The sequence below is a fragment of the Lucilia sericata genome, unplaced genomic scaffold (genome assembly GCF_015586225.1).
Source record: "Lucilia sericata isolate MDLA Ls3-8-SP2 unplaced genomic scaffold, ASM1558622v1 Contig000061F_arrow, whole genome shotgun sequence".
In the NCBI taxonomy this organism is placed as follows: Eukaryota; Metazoa; Arthropoda; class Insecta; order Diptera; family Calliphoridae; genus Lucilia; species Lucilia sericata.
In genome coordinates this window covers 563513-585611 of record NW_023994096.1, presented here as the reverse complement: position 1 = coordinate 585611, position 22099 = coordinate 563513, and the positions used below count along the sequence as shown (strand labels likewise).

General features: G+C 27.9%; 1 protein-coding gene across 4 annotated transcripts in view; it reads right to left on the bottom strand.

Moving 5' to 3' along the window:
- Positions 1-22099, bottom strand: part of LOC119616184 (transcription factor E2f1) — a 99401-nt gene that overhangs the window by 17882 nt on the left and 59420 nt on the right. Inside the window, exons 1-2 of one of the 4 annotated variants that reach the window (XM_037972515.1) lie at positions 4601-4735; positions 2644-3796 (exon numbers count right to left, since the gene is read on the bottom strand). The exons of 2 other annotated variants lie outside the window; for them this stretch is intronic. The gene's annotated coding sequence lies outside the window, so the exon portion shown is untranslated. Of the gene's footprint in view, positions 1-2643; positions 4579-4600; positions 4736-22099 lie in introns of those variants that run through there. One more of the 4 variants, XM_037972518.1, reaches the window with a different exon arrangement.

Below are 22099 nucleotides of genomic sequence, written 5' to 3'. Positions count from 1 at the left end.
AAAAAAATAAATAAAATTTTACAAAATCCTTAAATTCCATTTTAAAAATGTTTAACTTTAAGAAACGAATGCTAAAACATTTTTGAAGAACCAATAAATATGTAGTATGTATCATTTTATATTTTATCTTTCAATTCTGTTTTTATATTATTTCTTTTATAACTTGTTTTTATATTTCTTTTAATATTATCTGATTTTTTCAATTATGGGGTTTGTGTTTTTTGCGCAGTCAAAGCGAATTGACCAGTACACAGCAAATACCAACAGCCAGACCATTAAAATTAGCAACAATCACAAACAAATTTTTTGTTATTGTCATCAATTAAATGAGTTTAAATAATTTCCTTCAAAATAGTGAAAATAATGTGCTCATTATTTATTTAAAAAAAAGTGTCATTGAACGTTTTATTATTGATTTTATTTAGCAGGTAAAATAAGTAATAGCTAAAACAGAATTAAAATAAAATTATTTAATAAATGAAAAACAAAACAATGAGGCACTTGTGATAATATTTAATAAACACATGTTTAAAATGGACTTTAAAATATGTAAGTGTTTTTTTTAGGTTCTTGACGTTTTGTTAACTATAGATTAATGACCTTAAACTTAAGTTCAATTTTTGTGTTTTTTTTTATATTTTTATGAAAAATATGATAAAGCAATATTTCTTCATCGAAACGTCAGCAAATTTTTCTATGACAGTTGTTGCTTTATGACTTTGAAATTGTTTAAACAAATGCATTATATATTTGTAGGTATATTATTATTTTTTGATAATAGACTGCAAATTAAAAATATCAATAAGTTTTTGTTGTTTAAACTTTTTATGTATTATCTAATTGTTATTATTAGTCGTCTGCATATAATTTCGAAATATTGCTGATCATATCTAATCGTCATTTATTTACTTTTTTCATTTCCACAGAGTTGATTTTTTAGGGGAAATATTTATATTCTAAGTGTTTAACAATAATTCCTTTAATCGTGCTGAATTTAGTTTGTCAGAAGATATGTTGTATCACCGATATTTGTTTACCAAACGGGAAATCAGCTACCACGCTATCGTGGAGCTTCTAGTAATAAGCTCCAGAGTAGAGTACGAGCAATATCGTGGTACATTTTAAAATTAAATGTCGGAATATTGTGTTGCTTTACAAAACGTAACTGCAGTAGTATGTCGAAAATTAAGGGTTTCTCCCAAACTTTAATTAAAAAACGAGAACTTTGAATTATAATCTTACACATTTTCATTTCCATAACTTTTTATTATATTATTTTTATGGTTACTAATAATACATTTCATTTTAATTATAATTAATATTTAAGAAAAAAAAACATCTGTTAATTTTTTGACATACACAAATAAAATTGATATTTATCAAATAATAGTTCTTTCATAGCCAATGTCTAGATTTGATAAATTTTTGTTATGCTAAACGTCAAATTGTTATTATGAAAGAAAAATGATCAGGTATAGCCACTTTTTATTAGTGTTATAACATAATTTAGACAAAGTTAGCAGAAAAATTGTTTAGACAACATTCTCTTGAGAACAAATATCATTTTATTGTAAAATTTTTATAGTATTTTGTTTTTGTGCAATTATTTTTGTTGCTGGTTATTATCCCTTTTAGCATGTACTGCCAAATTCTAAGAAAAGAACTTGGTTTTCTTTGGCAATAACCATTTATTGTCAACTCAAAAAAATCTTGGAACACCGGTGGGTGAAACAGTTAAGTGTTGTGATAAATATTTGTCAAGTATAGTCATGGGGCTAAGAACAGATCGAATGATAGCCGCCATTAATATATTTTAAAGTGCATTTTAAGTGGTTAAATTATGCGGTTGATTTTGTTAAATTTGTTTTAAAATAGTCGGTTTAAATATATTTTATTTTAAAATGATTTTTGAGGAAAAAAATCTTATCAGCTTTAGGCGGCCGCTGAGTGCTCTTACGCCGTTAACAAAGTAATCTCGCCTTTGCATTTCGCTTAAGATTTCTTCAAATTCGAAATAATTCAAAAATTTCAACGGTAATTAACTATATTTTAGGAATTTAAATAAGACAATTTAAGTTATTGAGTATTTAAGAGCAATATTTCCTATAAGATCTTGAATAAAACTTTAATTTGGTGAAAACTTTAGTTAATGATAAATTGATGTTAAAGAATGTCATATATCCAAGAAACGGTAATTTGAAAATTAGTTCTTAAATAAAGTTTTTTAATTATTTTTTTTCCAAATATTTTGAGATACATTTTTTTATCATTTTAATATTTGAATAGAGTGAGTGTGACACTCACTTCCTCAACAACGAAATGTATTTCTAAAATATTTCTCTTTTGTGTTTTTCTTGTGTTTTCAAAGTTTTAAACAAATAATTTAATTTTTCTACATATAAAATACGTTGTAGCACATTTTGTTTTCTTGTTTGTTTTAAAATATTTTCTTTGCTTCATTCTTTTAAATCGATGATTACGTTGTTTGTTAAGTTCTATATATTTTATATTCATTTGACAAAAAAAAAAAGAAACGATACACTAACATGAAAACGTATGACGATGATGATTAACAGAAATAATAAAGATTTTTATTTTATCTATTTAAAAAAATAATAATAGAAAACTTAAATTTAAGCCCACCTTTTCTTTGTGTAGAAGCAAACGTTAAATTTGGAGGAAAGTCTATGCCGCCATTGTTGTTTTCTTTAAAATATAGTTTTCAAAGGGATTTTTCTGGTTCTGGGTTTTAAAGTAGAATTGAATTGTCGTGTCAGCCAGTTTTTCAATATTCAGTAGACACTACTACGCTTTTAACAGCACTTATTATAATGTGGCGGCGTTAACGAGAATATAGTTGGAGGTTGCTTGGCGCTGTGGCTGACTTGACGAGTAGAGGCATAAAGTGGGTAACTCTAAAGTGTCTACACGGTGTGAGTGTGAAGTTAACAGTGGCCTGCTAACAAAATCTACGTCTTTTTCTCCAATTTCTTTTTGTTGTGTTATTATTTCGAAATGAGTTTTTGATGATGCGTCAGTTACCCAAAGAGCACAAAATGTAGCTTTTTTTACTTGTGTTTTGTTGTTATTGTTAAAATGAAAACAAACTAAATATTTGTTTTTCTTGTTATAAACTTAGAAAATAAAAAATCGGTGGTAGAGAGAAATATATAACGATTTTGTGTGTGTGTGTTTTTTTGTATTGTGGTAGTCACTCTCAAATAATTTTAAATAATTTAAGTAAAGTCTTTTGTTTTTGTTATTTTTTTAAGTGTAGCAGTTAATTGGAAGATATATCACAGATGATTTGCAAAGAATTTCTATATTTTAAATGAGATTTAACTATTTTTTTTCTCAATCTATCTCTCTCCTTCTCGTTCTTTCTCTGGCGTTTTGACTGGCTCTCACTTGTTGTCGGTAATTTTTTTTGCAGCCTCTTTTATTTATTTTATTGAGTGTGATGCATTCGTTCATTCAGTTTATGTTAATACTTAACATTATCTCTTTAAAACTGTTACGTTTGTTGTTGTTGCTGCTGTTTGTAGTGCTGTTAACAGTTTGGTGTTATCAAATATGTTATAATGACACATTATACTGTTAGCTGATGATTTGTTGTTTTGTTTTTGTGTTTTTTTAATAAATAGTTTCTTTTTTGTGTATATTATTTTAGTGAAGGTGCTTTTTTAATTTATCTCATCTTTTTTGTTGTTGTTTTCTTTGCTTAAGTTGTCAGTTTAGGTTTGTTTTTTCTCTCTCTCTTTTTCTTTAAATTTTCATTTATTAAAACTTTAAGATTCTTTTTTAGTGATTTTTTTTGTTATTGTTAATGACGTAGTCAAATAGTAGTAAAAAATAGTAGAGTAGTAAAAAGAATATTGAAAATTTATTAGAAAAATTAATCAATCAGCCTTTAAATAACATTGCAATGATTTCATAAGGATATTTTTTTTTTACATTTTCATAAAAAGCACTTAAAAACTAGTATGAAAACTTTTTTTTGCTATTCTTTACATCAATTTAAAGAATGCATTAGATTTTCTTTTACACTTTTTCTTTAAGAATTTGGATTTACTGTGTTGGCGACGTGTTTTTATTGGACGGTATATGGCGGCAAAGCGTACAAATGACTATGACCGGCAAAGAATTTTTATATTTTGTCTGCTTTTACGAACCGAACCGCACGACGAATAAGCGATGTTAACACAGTAAAATAAAATTAAAAAGAAAAACAACAACAAAATGTTGTATTGTTGTTTTTGTGTTTTATTTCATCTTTTATTTTTCGTATCTAGATACTATTTAAGGCCGGTTTTTGCGTTTTCTTTCATTATATATTTTTCTTGATATTTTTTTTTTTTGGTTTTTGGGTTAAAAACGATTTATAACGATTTTAAACGAAGAAATTTTTTCTTTTCAAAATTTGTTTAACTTATTGCAATTGATTTTTCTTTCACATTTAAGAACTTTTTCACTTTATAATTTAATTTTTACTCTTCAAAAACTTCGTTTTGAAAACGCCTCTTCGTCTTGCTTTTTTTCAACATTTATTTTAGTTATACAACCCCAAAAACAATAACAAATTTTCATATATACAATATACTTTTTTCATTAAAAAAAAAAACAACAATATAAAAGAAATTGTGTAAAAGGTTTAATTCCACCGCGACATTAATAAAAAAACCAAAACTTATTCATTTGTATGAGAAGAAATAAACACACCACAACCATTAATGAGTGTAGCAAACGAAGCACTAAATGTTGCGCTCTATAGAAAAACGCCAACAAGTTAAAAAAAAAAAATTATATACTAGGAGAAGAAGCAGCAGAAAAGAGCAGCGACGAAATATTTTTTTATAAGAAAAATAAAAACAAATTTCAAACAAACAACAACAAAACAGCGGTGATAAAAATGAAAATTCAATCCACACACATCACAAATATACAAAAATATATATGTAATAACAAAAAAGGGGGAGAAGATTAACGAGCTCTCATTTTACTAAATGTAAATAACAGTGAAAGAGTGAGAGAACAGGGGGAGACTTAAAAGTTAAAGCAATATATAAAGAAACAAAGCTACCAGATTTGGAGGTTTAAAATAAATTTACATTTATTTAAACGATTTTCTTTAATTTACATATTTCCTTTTAATTTTATTTACATATTATAACGATTTTTTGCAAGTAAAGTGAGATAATCCTTTTTCTATTCAATAGTACCTTTTTTAAAAAGGCCTTGATTTAAATGTTGCCTTATTTTAAGGTGTAATTTTTAAGCAATTTTGTTTTTGAATCCAATAGTAAAAGCTGGGAACTTTAATATTTAATTTCCCTTTAATTATTTATAACTTTAAATTAATTATACATAATTCCTTAAGTAACTACAAGTATAATTGTAAATTGTAAAAACTAACTCTGTAGCTATTCAGAAAAAAAAAACACATTTACTTTACATATTTACTTATATATTTTTGTACAATATACCTAAGGACGTCATTTAAAATTTTAAAAACGTTTTTGTTTTAACTTTTATACCTACATTTTTTTCTTAATATTATTGTTGTTTCTTTAAAATGATGACGTATTTTTTATGTTGAGGGCTCTTAGATACACAATCTGAAAAAAACCATGAAACGATTTAGAGGCAGCATTAGCTAGCGTGCGTTTCGTTTGTGTTTCTTTTGTTTTTTTTTTTTTTCTAGGGGGAATTTGTTTGAACTGAAAAAATGTGTGTGTGGGGTTTGATTTTACCCCCAACAAACCGATTGACAATTGGAAAAAAGTTCAATGATTTGGTTTAAAAAGAGTTTTTAAAGTTTTTTCTTTGAGTTTAAATGCAATTATTCAATGCCTATGTATATATGTATGTTTTATTCTTGCAAAATTTACCTAAAAAAGCCTAATAAATTTCAGTGATACAATCGGAACATAACATTTGTCTATAGTCTAGTCTACAGTCTAGTCTATAGTCTAGTCTATAGTCTAGTCTATAGTCTAGTCTATAGTCTAGTCTATAGTCTAGTCTATAGTCTAGTCTATAGTCTAGTCTATAGTCGTCTAGTCTATAGTCTAGTCTATAGTCTAGTCTATAGTCTAGTCTATAGTCTAGTCTATAGTCTAGTCTATAGTCTAGTCTATAGTCTAGTCTATAGTCTAGTCTATAGTCTAGTCTATAGTCTAGTCTATAGTCTAGTCTATAGTCTAGTCTATAGTCTAGACTATAGTCTAGTCTATAGTCTAGTCTATAGTCTAGTCTATAGTCTAGTCTATAGTCTAGTCTATAGTCTAGTCTATAGTCTAGTCTATAGTCTAGTCTATAGTCTAGTCTATAGTCTAGTCTATAGTCTAGTCTATAGTCTAGTCTATAGTCTAGTCTATAGTCTAGTCTACAGTCTAGTCTTTGGTGTAGTCTATAGTCTAGTCTATAGTCTAGTCTAAAGTCAAGTCTATAGTCTAGTCTATAGTCAAGTCTATAGTCTAGTCTATAGTCTAGTCTATAGTCTAGTCCATAGTCTAATCTATAGTCTAGCCTATAGTCTAGTCTATAGTCTAGTCAATAGTCTAGTCAATTGCCTATAGTCTAGTCTATAGTTTAGTCTATAGTCTAGTCTATAGTCTAGTCTATAGTCTAGTCTATAGTCTAGTCTATAGTCTAGTCTATAGTCTAGTCTATAGTCTAGTCTATAGTCTAGTCTATAGTCTAGTCTATAGTCTAGTCTATAGTCTAGTCTATAGTCTAGTCTATAGTCTAGTCTATAGTCTAGTCTATAGTCTAGTCTATAGTCTAGTCTATAGTCTAGTCTATAGTCTAGTCTATAGTCTAGTCTATAGTCTAGTCTATAGTCTAGTCTATAGTCTAGTCTATAGTCTAGTCTATAGTCTAGTCTATAGTCTAGTCTATAGTCTAGTCTATAGTCTAGTCTATAGTCTAGTCTATAGTCTAGTCTATAGTCTAGTCTATAGTCTAGTCTATAGTCTAGTCTATAGTCTAGTCTATAGTCTAGACTACAGTCTAGTCTTTGGTGTAGTCTATAGTCTAGTCTAAAGTCAAGTCTATAGTCTAGTCTATAGTCAAGTCTATAGTCTAGTCTATAGTTTAGTCTATAGTCTAGTCCATAGTCTAGTCTATAGTCTAGCCTATAGTCTAGTCTATAGTCTAGTCAATAGTCTAGTCAATTGCCTATAGTCTGGTCTATAGTTTAGTCTATAGTCTAGTCTATAGTTTAGTCTATAGTCTAGTCTATAGTCTAGTCTATAGTCTAGCCTATAGTCTAGTCTATAGTCTAGTCTATAGTCTAGTCTAAAGTCTAGTCTAAAGTCTAGTCTATATGCTATGGTATTAAAATAAAAGTTTAAATATTGTTTTTTTATTTAAAATAACACCCTTTTTCAATACTAAATAAAAAATATTTTCATTAAAGTACTTTTTAAACAAAAAATCAAATTCTCTCTCTCTCTCAAATTTATATTATCAGTGTTTTACATGTGCTTTAGTTTAATAATTTTTGCAACAAAAACTGGAAAAAAACTAACAAAACCTATAGAAAATTTGTTCTGTTTAAAAATTTGTTTAGTTTTTTTTTTTTTTGCTACTCACATGTGCTTTTTTGCTAATTTGAGAAAATCTTGAAAATAAAAAAATAATTAAATGTTCTCACATTTAATTTTATATCACTACATTGTGGTTTAAATTTCCAATCATTCTACATGTTAATCAGAAATAAAATTCAAGGAATTTTAAGAGTTTTTTTTTCCAACTTAGAGGCAAATTATAATCACAAATAAGTAACCACTGGCGCCTTATTCATGTTTTTTACAAAACAACTTTAAAATAACTATTTTATATACAAAAAACATTGATAACTATAAACAAATTTACAAAAATTGCTTTAAATTGTTTATAATTACAAAGAATGTTAAACGTTTAGTTTTTTTTTATAAAATGTGTTATTGTAATGACAACCATTAAACAAAAAAAAACCTTCAAAATTTGTAAATACATATTTCCAAAAGCCACAGAAATTATAAATGAAAGACACATATAAAATATGTTAAACAAGTTTTTCTTAAAGAACTGGACAAAAAAAAAACACAAACAGCATGGAAAAAAGAATTCCATAGTAAAAAACCACAAGCAAAAACAAATTTACACATTTTATTTGGCAAAAACAATTTGTTTTGTTTTATTTCTTTTTCTGCTTTAAGCAAAAACAGGAAACAGAATTTCCAAAAAGAAACAGTAAAAAACAAATGTTAAACCTAAAATTAAAGCACACACTATTTTATTTGCTCTTTAGCAAAATTTTACACTCAAAAAATATCATGATGAATATAGAATACACAAGTGTTTCTTCTTGTGGACTGCAGACAAAAATTGTTAGTGTATTGGACTAGAGTGGAGTTGAAAGAAAAAGCACACTGGCAAAAAAACAAAAACATACAGAAGAAAAACAAAAGTAAAGAAAAGCAAAAGCTTTGCAGAATATTTTACATAAAAAATGTTAAAACTGAGCGAATGAGTGATGTTTATTTACATTATTGCGTCTGCATGTAGTGGTGGCAACAGAGTCTGCAAAAAAAAAAAAAAATAAAAACAAAAAACGGAAGTGACGTTTGCTTATATCCATATGACTGTGTAGTTGTTGTTGTTGCATTTGTTTATGTTTTGTTTCATTTAAAAATATTTAACAGTTTAACAACACAGGGTGGCATTTTCTGTGTGTTTGTATGTTTGAGTGAGTTTGTATATCGGCAAAATTTTTATGTACACACAGAGCAATAACAACAACAGCAACATCATTTTGACAAGTTAATCAAACTTTAAGTATTGAGAGGGTTGCCAATGTTAGATTTAACATAAAAACTATGGCATTTAAAGGGAAATTAAATAAATAAGATATTTTTTAAAGAATAAAAATGGGAAATTATTTGTCGATAAAAAATAGGAGTGGAAAATGTAAAATTTTAAAGAAAAAATAAAATGTTTGCCTGTTATAGATTTTTTTTGTAAAATCTATAAGTTTATCATAAAAATTGCCTAAAAATTTGTACATTTTCAAATATTTTTCGTGAAATTCTGAATTTATAAGAACATTTTTGATAAAATATTTTATTAAAGAAAAATTTTGTTTCTAAATTCTTTCTTTTTATAATATTTTTCGACAAAGGAGACATTTTATCATTTGTCGAAAGACTTTGACAAAAATTATTTTAAACTAGCTATACCCAGTGTGCTTCGTTACCCTCAAAGCAATATATGTACACATTCTAGTATTGAATTTATATGGGAGGCGCAGTACCTACTATTGCATAATCACCCATTTTTTCCCAACTTTGAAATACATATAAATATTTCAATGTTTCCCGTGCCAAATTTCAGAATTCTAGCTCTAATGGTTTCCCAGATATACGTTTTTAGTTCATATGGGAGCCACGCCTTTTACAACTTTTTGTTCATGCAAAATAAGGACATTCTAGCCAGATATACGATTTTTTTATTTACATCACATGGAGGCACCACGCCCTCTATTGCTAGTACGCCCATATATTCAAAATTAGAGGATTCTAGCCAGATATACGAATTTTTATATTAAGGGGTGCATACATTTTTCCCATAAGTTCATAAGGATTTTTAAGTTGTTAGTACAAAATTAGAGGATTCTAGTTCTAAAAGTTTTTCCAAAATTTTTTGTATTTAATTTACATGGAAGGTGAAACGCGTTCTCTAGCCGGCCCGTTTTTAAAAATTCTTCATTATAGAAAATATTCAATAAAATATTTAATTATAAAAAACCTTAATTTCAGGTTTCTAATAAGTTTTATTTTTTTAATATTTTACCTCCTCTATAGCTTTAATACAAATTTTAAACAATGTCACCAAGCTAGAGGGATTTTTAAAGAAATTCTATTTAAAAATATAGTTTTTAAACAAAGAATGAAAACTAAAACTAATTAAAAATAAACAAATCAAAAAAATATACAAGAAAATCCACCAAAAAACACTTTAGATATTTTTTTAAATACCCAAAAAAAAACGTGAGAAGTTTTTTTTTGTATAAAAAAATCTTTAGGGTCATAATTTTCTTTTACCCCCCAAACAAACGCAGAAAAAAAAAACAATTTTAAATAAAAAAATATATCACTAACACTTTAAAAAATATTGAAAAAGAAAAAAAAAAAAAAAAAAAAAAAACAACAAAAATTTACTCACGCTGTCTGTACTTTCAAAAAAAAAAAAGTTCACATAAAAAAAGAACTTAAAATAGGGGTGATCAGGGGGCTTTATACTGTTAAATACTGCACTCACACTGACACCTAACGTAAAAAGTAGTTGAAATTGAAAAGTTTTAAATTTTTTTTTTATAAATACCATCATATTTGCTACTGTTACTGTCAACTAAATAAAATGAATAGACATTTATCATTGTATAATATTTAACTGTCACATTTTCAATACCTTGATATAGTATAAAGCTTCAAAAAAACTAAAATTATTTCGAAAAATTAAAAGTACTTTTCTAACCCTTTTTTAAAGAAAATTTACATTTTACTAATTGCCCTAAGGGGGCTTTTTCTTTTATTTTTTTTTTTCTGTATAAATTTAAGGTAGTGAGTGGATTGTTACTCTCTATACTTATAGATTCTCATAAACCTACTTGTATTGTAGTAGATAATTAAAATTCGAAATTGAAATGTCTACTCGTGCGTTAATATTTCATTTTGAATTTTGTGTTGTTGTTTTAGAGAATGTTATGTCTAATTAAATTTCTATTAGAAGTAGTCGTTGTAGGTATTTTATTGTTTTTCTATTTAATATGCATATAGTTTTTTTCTTTTTAGTTTTTCCCTCTTGATAATTAGGGGTTATAAATGGGGTCATGTTTGTAAACTAGAAAACTTATTGAAAATTTATTTATTTAGAGTTTTTTTTTAAGAGAAAAAGTGTTGCATTTGTTCAAGTTAAGAAGAAATTGAAAATAAAAATTGATCTTAATACTAATTGCGATTGGTTTTACAGAAAAATTTCAAAATTATTAAGAATTTTCTTTAAAAAAATTCAATTTTCAAGCTTCGACTGTATCCATGGGCAAAAAAGGGATCGAATATATATATTCAAAAATTAATATTGGTTTTACTTTTGTGTTTAATAGAGACCCACTAGAGTAAAAAAATTTCTCATATTAAAGTTCCAAAAACTTTTCCAAAAATTCCAAAGAAGTTTTAGTTTTGACTAATTTTTAGAATCATTATGAATATTTCAAAAAATGGACGGACGAATTCCACCTACCATATGAATTAAATACAAAAATTTGTACATCTGGGAAACCATTAGAGCTACACAGGGAAAAAGAAATATACAATCCTGGTACCAAATTGACACCAAACTGTTTATAATTGTTTAATACCATCCGTTGTCAAAGTATATACATACAGGGCAATGGCAACTTCCATATGAACTAAATGCAAAAATTCGTATACATATCTGGAAAAATTATTATAGCTAAAATCCTCAAATTTGGAAAAATAGGTGAATTTGAAAGAGTGGTCGTGACAACCTCCTTATGAGTTAGATACTAAAGTTTGTATATTTGTACAGCAGGTAAGAGTCCTCAACTTTTATATCCATATGGACATTTGGTTGAAGTACAAGTGGAATAAGCAATAGTGGGCATGGCACCTTTCATATATCTGGGAATTTATAAGAGTTAGAATGCTAAAATTTGACATGGAAAACTTTTACATCCATATGAACATTTGGCAGAAAAAAATAGCCGAACTATCAGCTTTCATAGAAACTAAAGTGTGCAAATACTATACATATACAGCCGACTAGAAATATGGGAGCGGTTTTCTATTTATATTATTTTTAGGGTAGCGAAGCACACTGGGTATAGTTCTTTATAAAATGTAAACTTTGTCATAAAAATGGTTAGACAATTCTTACATTTACAAACAATTTTTGTAAAATTTTAGGGTAGCGAGGCACACTGGGTATAGCTTGCTATGTATAAAATGTAAAATTTGTCATAAAAATCCCAGCAAAATCTTTACTTACCCGTTAAGTGGGCAAGTAATATTGGAGCAAAGTGTAAGTACTTTCTGTTTTGGGTGAATAACTACTTATTTTTGTTTGACGATGGACAAAAAATAACTGGTTACAAATGTGCTTACCCGACTTTTCCGGATTTAAAACCGACTTAATAGTTATTTTCTGTGTTTATTAGTCTATTCTATTACAAAATGCTCCGTTAACAAGTTGTTTTATCGTGCTATTTGGAATAGTTTTTACACAAAGGTACAAATCAATATTTCTTCAAAAGTATTCTAATATCGACTAGGTTTAAAACCAATAACTAATTCCTTATTAGACATACGCTCTATACATCTGACTACAAATCCTATCCAAAAAAATTAAATAATGTTTTTAATAAAGACCACTCATTACCAAGTAATGTGTGAAATAACTACATTACCTACAATACTCATTACTAAAATTTTAAAATATTTTACTGGGAATGGATTGAAAATTTGAAATTTATAAAAACATTTTTGATAAAATATTTGATTTATGAAAATTAGTAATTCAAAATTCTCAATTTTGACGCTATTTTTTATATATTGTATCATTTGTCAAAAGTTTAGAAGTTTCCCCTAATTAAAACTTCATTAAAAATATTTGTAATTGTAAACAATATCAAAAGTTTACATTGAATATTTTACATAAAACGATTTGAGTTTTTTACGATTATACAAAATTTTACGTAATCATTAATTTCTTTAAATTTAAATTCAAAACTTTTATATCAATCATTAACCCCTAAATTTCAATATTTCTTATTTTTTATCTTAATTATAGGCATAAATCTATCGCTTAAAATATATCTGGATATTAAAGATTATGGAACTAAATTTTGTATTTTTAAAAATTTTTCTTCAATTTAAGTTAAAAACACTAAATTAAAACTGTCAAATTGACACGTATATTTAAACTACAGTTGGCAACTCTATTTAAACATTGACACTGAAATATAAACAAACACTTTCAGATAGAAGAACATGAAATAATAATAACAACAACAAACAAAGTAGAAGTAGTAGTAGACATTAAGAAATAATAAAACACAAAACGAATTTAATGGGAAATGTATTAAAAAAAATACATAAAAGAGAATTAAAAAAAGAATTGATAGAACTAACCACGAAATAAAAGTGGATGTATAGAAGAAAGAGAAAAAGTAAAAAGGGCAACTTTAAATAAACTACATAGAGATAAATACGGGTAAATAATAATAACAAAAAAAAACGAAATGGTATGAAATGCACTTTAAAAAGGGGGAATTACGAGACAATTACAATAGTAATCTAAAAAAAACAGTCGTGACTAAAGGAAAGAGGAAGCCGGTATTTTTTAAACAAAACTTTTTAAAACTATTTCAATTACAGTTTAAAGTTCAGACTATTTTAAGAAAAATGTTGTTGTAACTATGTCTTTAAGTACTTACATGTTGTTTAATTTTTGTTTTTATTTTCAAAAATATTGTTAATTTCCTGGTGGTGAGTTTTGTTGCCAGTGGTGGGTGGGTGGTTTGAGTATTATTTTGTTTTTGTGGTTGATTTTGTTTAGATTATAGAATTTTTTTATAGTAATTTATACTTAATAATAATTTAATTATATTTAATAAAAAAATAAGCGTAAAAACTTTTGGCTTTTTTGGTGTTTAATAATTTGTTGTATTAACAATTATTATTTTTTATGTTTTGTAATAAACAATAAATTTAACAAATTAATAAAAAAAAATATGGCATATTTTTCTTTTACAACAAAAAAATTTTGAATTTTTTTTAATAACAAATTTAACAAAAAACTTAAATTTTTCTTTTATTCAAAATAACAAATTAAAACGAAAAAATAAAACACTAAAAACATTTTCAAATTAACAAATTTTGAATTCTTCTTTTTTTTCAACCAAAACATTTTCAAAAGATAATTCTTTTTTTTAAGAAATTTATTTAGTTTTATAGCCACATATTTGTTGCATGTTTCTGTTGTCTGCTGCTCAACGTTGTCGTGAAGATATTAATCCAGTTAGGCGTTTATATTACTAGTGTAAATCCTGTTTCACTTGTTAATTTATTGAACGAAATTTGTAAATTTTATTTTCAATTTAATTGAAATGTTTTATTCTTGTAATTTCAAAAAATTTCTTCTTCGAAAATATTTTCTATTTTTTTTTTTCTCAAATAACAAATTAAATTTGTTTTGTTTGTGTAGCACTACTTCCTGCAGCGTACGTTTAGTAAATGTTGCGTATGTTCAAAGACAATCGTTCACTATCGTAAAAATCCCTTAAAAACAGAGACCTAAAACTCACTTACACTCATACATCAACACACACACATAAAACACCAATAAATGTACTAAAAGATTGACAACAACAAATGGTGGTGTTGCATTTTTGTTGTATATTGCATTGAAATGCATACAGTTTTTTTTGGATTTGTCTGTTTTCTCTCTTTTCTGTAACTCGGCGTATTTATTCTCTCAAGTGTCGGAATAGAAACTCTCTTTTGTTTACGATTTCTTGTAAATTTGAGAGAAATCTGTTGAGTAATTTAATAATTAGGGGAGGTTTTCGTTCTCACCTACTAGCAGGATCGTTTCAGTGTTGTCAATGTGTTAAAAAAAGTAGAAGCATTAGAAATGCAAGTCGATATTAATGTTTCTGTCCGACGAGGGCAATTTGAATTCGAAGGGAATTAGTTTCCCTTAAGAAAATATTAATTTGTGATCGATCTTATGGTGAAAACGTTATTTTAAAAACATCAAATGTCATCAATCATGAAAGAGGTTTATACGAAGATAACTCAGTCTACGCCCTTGTATAGTGGAGCAGTCACCGATTTGTACCAATTTTTCCTTTTTTGTCTAAACAATTTCTTCAATCAAAGATCTGACATGAGTCCATTCATAGAGTATCCAGTTAGTATTCATATAATAAGTCTAAACTATTTTCTATCAAGGGTCAAGATAATCAATGTCCTTTTCCGTGGAAGAGTAGTCCAGAGCAATTTGGTTTTAAATACGAATATCGTTTTGCAAAACAGTATCGTTCAAGGATGATCCGTTAGTTGAACATTTGTTAGCATTTATCCGAATGCCCTCAGGTCATGGTACCTTGAGACGTTGAGTTTACATATAGACAAACTCGTTTTTGGACGGAAATGAACAGAATGGACGGAACATGCAAAGCGAACGATACAGCGGACAATTCTTTCGAAGTTTATTTCAAATAATCGGTCGATGGTCTGAAAGATAACAACCGCATTCACGTGGCAGTGTCTTTCTTTGAAAATTGGACCTCCCAGATCTAACACGACGAATTCGAAAGCGATCGAAATCCCTATTAAAATTCTTATATATTCTATTGAAGTTTCGATCAATATCAATAAATGCCCTAATTTGATAAGAAAACATTTTTATTTTTTCGACATAGTTGACAATACTTAACTAAAGGAATTTATTAAAATTAAATAGATTTTTAAAGAGATCATCGATATGCTCTCTCTTTCTTTATATAAATGAACAACAAAAATCTCTTATATAAACACCTGGAATTCTTGCTCTCATTCTCTTAAAACAACTGATATTTATTTTGTTTTCTTTAAGATAGGTTTTGCTTAAAGTGCATTTACCTTCGATCAAAAATATTTGCATTGTTGTTGTTTCTTTCAGGTATAAAGATAAAATTACCTTAAACATTATGAGATGATAGATATTGCTGTTCTGGTTGTTATTGTTGAGGAAAAAATGCATTATTTTCCAAAACAAAAAAACCAAAAACTAGTCAAATTGTCTTGTAGTTTTTTTTTTGCACAACATTTCAAATTTTTTTTTACAAAACACTAGAAAAATTAGCAAAAAATCACAAAAAGTCACCCTAATTTTATTGAAATGCTGCAACAAATATAAAAAAATCTTTTATAAATTCGGAATATTGCAAGTAGTTAGAATAAAAGTGTATTTGGATTTAAATTTAAGGGATGCTGCTAAAAGCAGTACAAAACCATAGAAACAAATTACACAAAATTTTACTTTCAGAAAGGAAAAAAAAAACTAAAAAAATACAACTGAAATCAAACAAGGTTAAACTTCATAAACTACCACTTTAAAACAATACTGTCTGGCTGGCTGGTTGTGTATAGATGTATGGTTGGTTGGTTGGCTGGTAACTTGCTCTTGCTTACTACTACAATCGCCTGATTATGATGAGGATAATGATGATGCTGCTTGGTTTTTTGGCTGCTGCTGCTGCTACTCTTCCCAAAAACATGGGAGGTAAAGTAGTATAGTAGAGTTTTACGTCGTAGAAATGAATCACAAATACACAAAAACTCAATAAAAAAAGTTAAATAATATGCATGTTGTGTTTGAAACCTCTTAAATTGGTTTCATGCCAAAAAAATAAAAATAACATAAAAAGGAGTAAATCTTCCAAACATGTATATAGTCCAGAATGCACCCTTTTTTACCGTTTGCTTTTTTCATCCATTCATGCAAATTTTTTAAAGGATTAAAGTCACAGGGTTTAAATTATAGAACAACGAAAAAAAACGAGAATGCAATTTTAAAGTCCATTTGTTAAAGCGTAACAAAATATTAACAGTTATTGTCCAACATAATAGAGAAGGTAGGCTCATTTTAGGAAATTTTTTGCAAAATATACCAAAAACAGGTGTTTTTAAGTTTTACATTTGTACCTTAATAGATTAGGTGTTACCCACAAAAGCAGAAAACCTTAAGGATTAGTTTAAATATTAATCTCTTTTTGTGGGAGGTATAAATATCGATTTGTTTTGAGAAATTAAATACAATAATAGTTATGCGGACTGAATCAATGAATTTTACTTAAAGAAGGGAATGTATAAAAGTACAGTTTTATTAGTATTTTAAAAAGAATTTATTTTGACAGCTGTCAAAACTGTCTTAACTATAGAACAGTGTATAGTCTTGACTACAGAACAGTGTATAGTATTGACTATAGTGTTCTATATACTTTCCTATAGACTGTTCTATAGTCAAGATTATGGACTGTTCTATAGTCTAAAATATAGACCGATCTATAGTCAAGATTTTAGACTGTTCAATAGGCTATGGACTAAAGACTGTTCTATAGTCAACACTATAGAGTGTTCTATAGTCAAGACTTTAGACTGTTCTATAGTCAAGATTATAGACTGTTTTATAATCAAGACTATAGACTCTTCTATAAACTATGGACTATATACTGTTCTATAGACTATGGAGTATAGACAGTTCTATAGTCAAGACTATAGACTGTTCTATAGTCAAGACTACATACTGTTCTATAGTCAAGACTATAGACTGTTCTATAGTCAAGACTTTAGACTGTTCTATAGTCAAGAATATAGACTGGTCTATAGTCATTTTTATAGACTGTTCTATTGTCATATTTATAGACCAGTCTGGATATATTCAAAACTATAGACTGCTTTAAAGTCAATACTAAAGACTTTTATATAGTCAAGACTATAGTCAGACTATAATTAAGACTACATACGGAGTTATAATCAAGACTTTAGAGTATAGACTGGTCTATAGTCAAGACTATAGACTGTTTCATAGTCAAGACTATAGACTGTTCCATAGTTGTGACTACAGACTGTAGACTGTTCTATAAGACTGTAGACTGTACTATAGTCAATACTATAGGCTGTTCTATATTCAAGATAATAGGCTGTTTTTTAGTCAAGACTTTAGACTGCTCTATAGTTTATATAAAACGAGAGCGATTACAGTCCTCAACTAGTCTAGAGAGTGAACACTTCAAAAACAAACTTAAGCAAAAATGTTGATTGCCAAGTATGGACTACTTTGAACTAACTTTCTTATTGACTCTTTGTAATCTACGGAGTCAGGGTTAACTTCCTTGTAGGACAAGAATATGTTAAAATAGCAAGTCATCTACATAGCCAGTGGCTAGGAGTAATCCTTAGTGGATCCTATTATACTAATATATAGGACTGTTCTTAAAACAAAGCGTACATACAAATTTACCAAATAATAAATCCGCGCAACCAAGCGAATAATATTCACTTTTTATACTTAAATCAAATTAAGAAGAATTCAATTAACTAACTTGAGTTTTTCTTCTACGTTTCAAACATTTTAATCAACAATTAAAATAACTTCAAATAAAATTCCAACAGGCTGACGACGACTGACGACGACTTGTTGTTTGAAATTCTTGTTGATAGTTGTAAAAATTTCTTATCATAATTTGAGGTATGACTACGAAGAATGCTACGAGTTCTTTAGCGGCTCGTTCGTTTACTAACAAAAATACGAAATGTGATAATTATTGTGGTACGTGCTATTTCTTTTCTCTATAGGTTTTGTCGAGAGTGGTTAGGAGTTTATTTCTGTTTTTTTTTGCCGCTTTGTTTGCTTTCCAATTCTCTGTACTCTTTTGAAAATTACCAGTCAGTCAGTCAGTCATTGAACATTTGAACAACAGTGGCAACTACCACCCTTGGTTTCGTCCATGATGTAAAACGTGTACGAGTCAAAGAAAAGTACTGAAACTAAAACTAACTATGAAGTATTGTAATCGTGTTAAAAAAATCCACTATCGGTATGAAAGACCTAAAGGAGGACGACAGTTGCAAAAATTTTTAGTTTTACACTAAAGTAACCGAATTCTTTAGAACTTCTTTCTGGAGTCTCGATTACAATGCACTTATAATTGAAATGAATTGTAGGAATGAAAAAAGGAAGAAGCAAGAACCACCAACAAGTATTGAGGGGAGATTGAAAGTTTAATGTAGAGTAAAGTGTTGGTGAATTACACAAGCCAATTGGTTGGATCGACATGAATAGGACTTGTTGGACATTGTATTGCAAAAAGTTACCGTTAGTAATAAGGACACTGACATTTAAACATTTCTAATGATTCTTTAGACATCAAACTTTTCAACGAGATCTTTGTAGTGAAATTATTTTGTAAACTTTACAACCTGTTTCAAATCATACTTTTAACTTATATCAGAACTTGTATCTCGTTAACAAAACATTATTAGGTCCGTCCTTAGTCATATTCCTGATAAAATAGTACACTTAAATTAGTGTAATCTACTAAAGTAAACTTCGCCTTGTCGATTTATTTAGGACTTGGCGAACAATTCGCTATGGATATCATCACCAAAGTCTTATCAGTTACTTAGTTTAAGATATCTTGTTGTAGAACTGTGAACTTTTATTGTTAATCCAAAATAGCTAGTGATTTATGACTCAAAATTATCTAGGAGGCTTAACACTGGAAGTCTACGTTGGTGTTAATACACAAACCGGCAAAATATATTAAAACCGCAAATATACGATCAATTTGGTAATCGACACCTGTTATCAAGGAGTTCCTTCATAAGCGATAAACACTATATCGCTCATAATTCAATAGATCTTTAATAAATATCTTTATAAACCTGAAGTTTCTTCAGAAATGTATCAGATGGATTGAACTTGAGTTGATGTTCTCATAAAGACTTTGATAATCAAACCATGTTACTGGCGATCAGATGAAGGTTCTTAGCGAAAACATAATTGAAATGAGTACAGTTGTGAGTTACTGTTGCTGGTATCTTGACCACATTAAGGAAGAGGTCATGACCATTCTTTAACAAAGGATAATGATAGACGAAAATGAAGAAATTGACAAAAATAGTTATTACAAAGATTCTGGTGTGGAACTTGAACTAAGTCTCTCTAATTCCGGCAATTCTTGACCGATAGAGCTGAAAATTTGTGTATCATCTACTATCCAATAGTACTAACTTAATTGTTACGATTTTTGGAGAGATACTACTATATATTTGATGTATAATCGTAAGATACTGTTGTAAGGACCGTGAAAATATGGCCGAAAAGCACTCAGGGTCCAAATTTTATCAAACATTCTTGAAAATTACGTCCAGTATCTTTCCCACAAGGTTTACATATACAGCCAGGCAGACATGACTTAATTGACTCAGAATTGAACATTGGAAGCACCAAGTCAGGAACCAAAAATCAGGTTTGTAAACAGAAATAAGTATACAGATAAGATGCAGTGTTTTAAAGGTAAATACTTCGCCTAACTCTCGACAGCTAATGGCTTTCAATCAAACAACTATGAAATGCAATCCAATGGGATGATGAATTTTAATATTATAATGGATTTTTCCCACTACCAAAGTTTTTTAAATTTATAATTAGTTTAAGAAAATCACAAACACTAAGAGGAGAAAAACAAACAATTAAACATTTCAAATTAAAATATTTTTCATTGCAATTTGCATAAAAAAAACAGCACAAGGATGTTTAAAAATACACATTAGCGCACATGCACACGCAACAAACATTTGACGATTTGACTGTTATGTTTTTTGGTTGGACTTTTATTTATCTGTCTGTTTTTCTGTCTGTCCTTCGCTCTGTGTCTGTCACATTGACATTTAATTTGTTCTGTTATTTGTTTGTTTTCTTTTATACTTCCGTTTTTGTTATTGTTGATCAAACGTCATAAACTCATACTAACGAAAAATGACCTTCCCGAAGACGTCTAGTCTGGGGTTATTTCCTTAACATATATGCATACAGGCAACATCTTTTGTTGGTTCTTTTCTATTGCAGAGTTAAATGTTGCTGCTGTTGTATGTGACAATAATTGTATGTTAAATTGTGTACAGTTCAGTGCTTTAATTGCTGGGTTTTTACCCTCTTTCTGTTTGTCTTTGAAACTTTTTATATTGAGAGGTTTTTTTGTGATTCGAGGAAAATGGACATAAGTAAACATGAAGTCCTTTTTCGTGTATATAATAGGGTGATCGATTATTCGACATTTTCCAAAAACCGGTTTTCGAATAGTTCGAATAGTTGACATTTAAAAAAAACCGGTTGATATTTTTCAAATACAGAAAAAACCGGTTAACCGGTTTTTCATTATAAATAAAAAAATATATTTTAATTTGAAAAACTTAATGTTTATGTTTAAATTTGATTAATAAAACATGGCCCGAAATGATTTTTAACAGTTTAAAAGATTATAACTTTAGATCTAGTCGTCTGATTTACATTATTTCTTTAATATAAAAAAATTAAGAAAAAAGTGTGACACTTCTGTTAAACATAAGGTACTATGTAATCCTAGCTTATTTTAAAAGCCCTGTTTAGGAAATTTGCACAGGCATTCCAACACTTCCATAAAATTTCAGCCGTAAATTAATTATTGTAATTGGAATATAATTTAAAGATTGCTAAAATTTTATCAAACAGTTATCAATTTTACAAATAAATTTTTTTAATTAATTAGGAAAATCAAAAAAAGTTTAACAAAGGAGCTGTAGAAAAATATACGCTAGTTCCTCGACTCGAATATTTTTAAAATTTAGACGGGCTGTATTATTATTTACTTGAAAATTTCATTTAAATAATCTTTAAATACAAAGCAAATAAAAGTATTCGGAACCGGTTTTTAAAAAGTGAAAAAACCGGGTTATTCGATATTCGAAAAATCAACATTAAGAAAAAACCGACACTGGTAAAGCAGAAAAAACCGGTTTTAAAACCGGTTGAAAAATCGAGTCGATCACCCTAGTATATAAACGTTGTACCAAGAAATTAATAAAAAAAACAACCTACTAATCAGGAATTATTTGTGCATTAAATTGAGGACTTTTTATTTTGGGTTTTTTTGCAATGAATTCAATTAGTTTTATACAGTCAACGACAAAAAAAAATATACACATCAATTTGATAATGTCGACTTGTTTTTCCGAATATGAGACAATAATGTCAATCGACTTTAGTTTGACTGAAGATGATAGGCATTACGATTTCATATCCGAAATAACATGTTAGTTAGTACGTCGAGTTCAACTTTCACCATCGATATATTTTTGAATCGAAATATTATCTATTTTTAAACATACATTGCGGTATTGTTTCCTTTCCTATAAGCATTACCGATTAAATCTGAAAAAAAAATTTAGAAAAAAAACTTATGCAAGACCTTGAGGCTAATTTCAAACAACCATCTTTTTTGTCG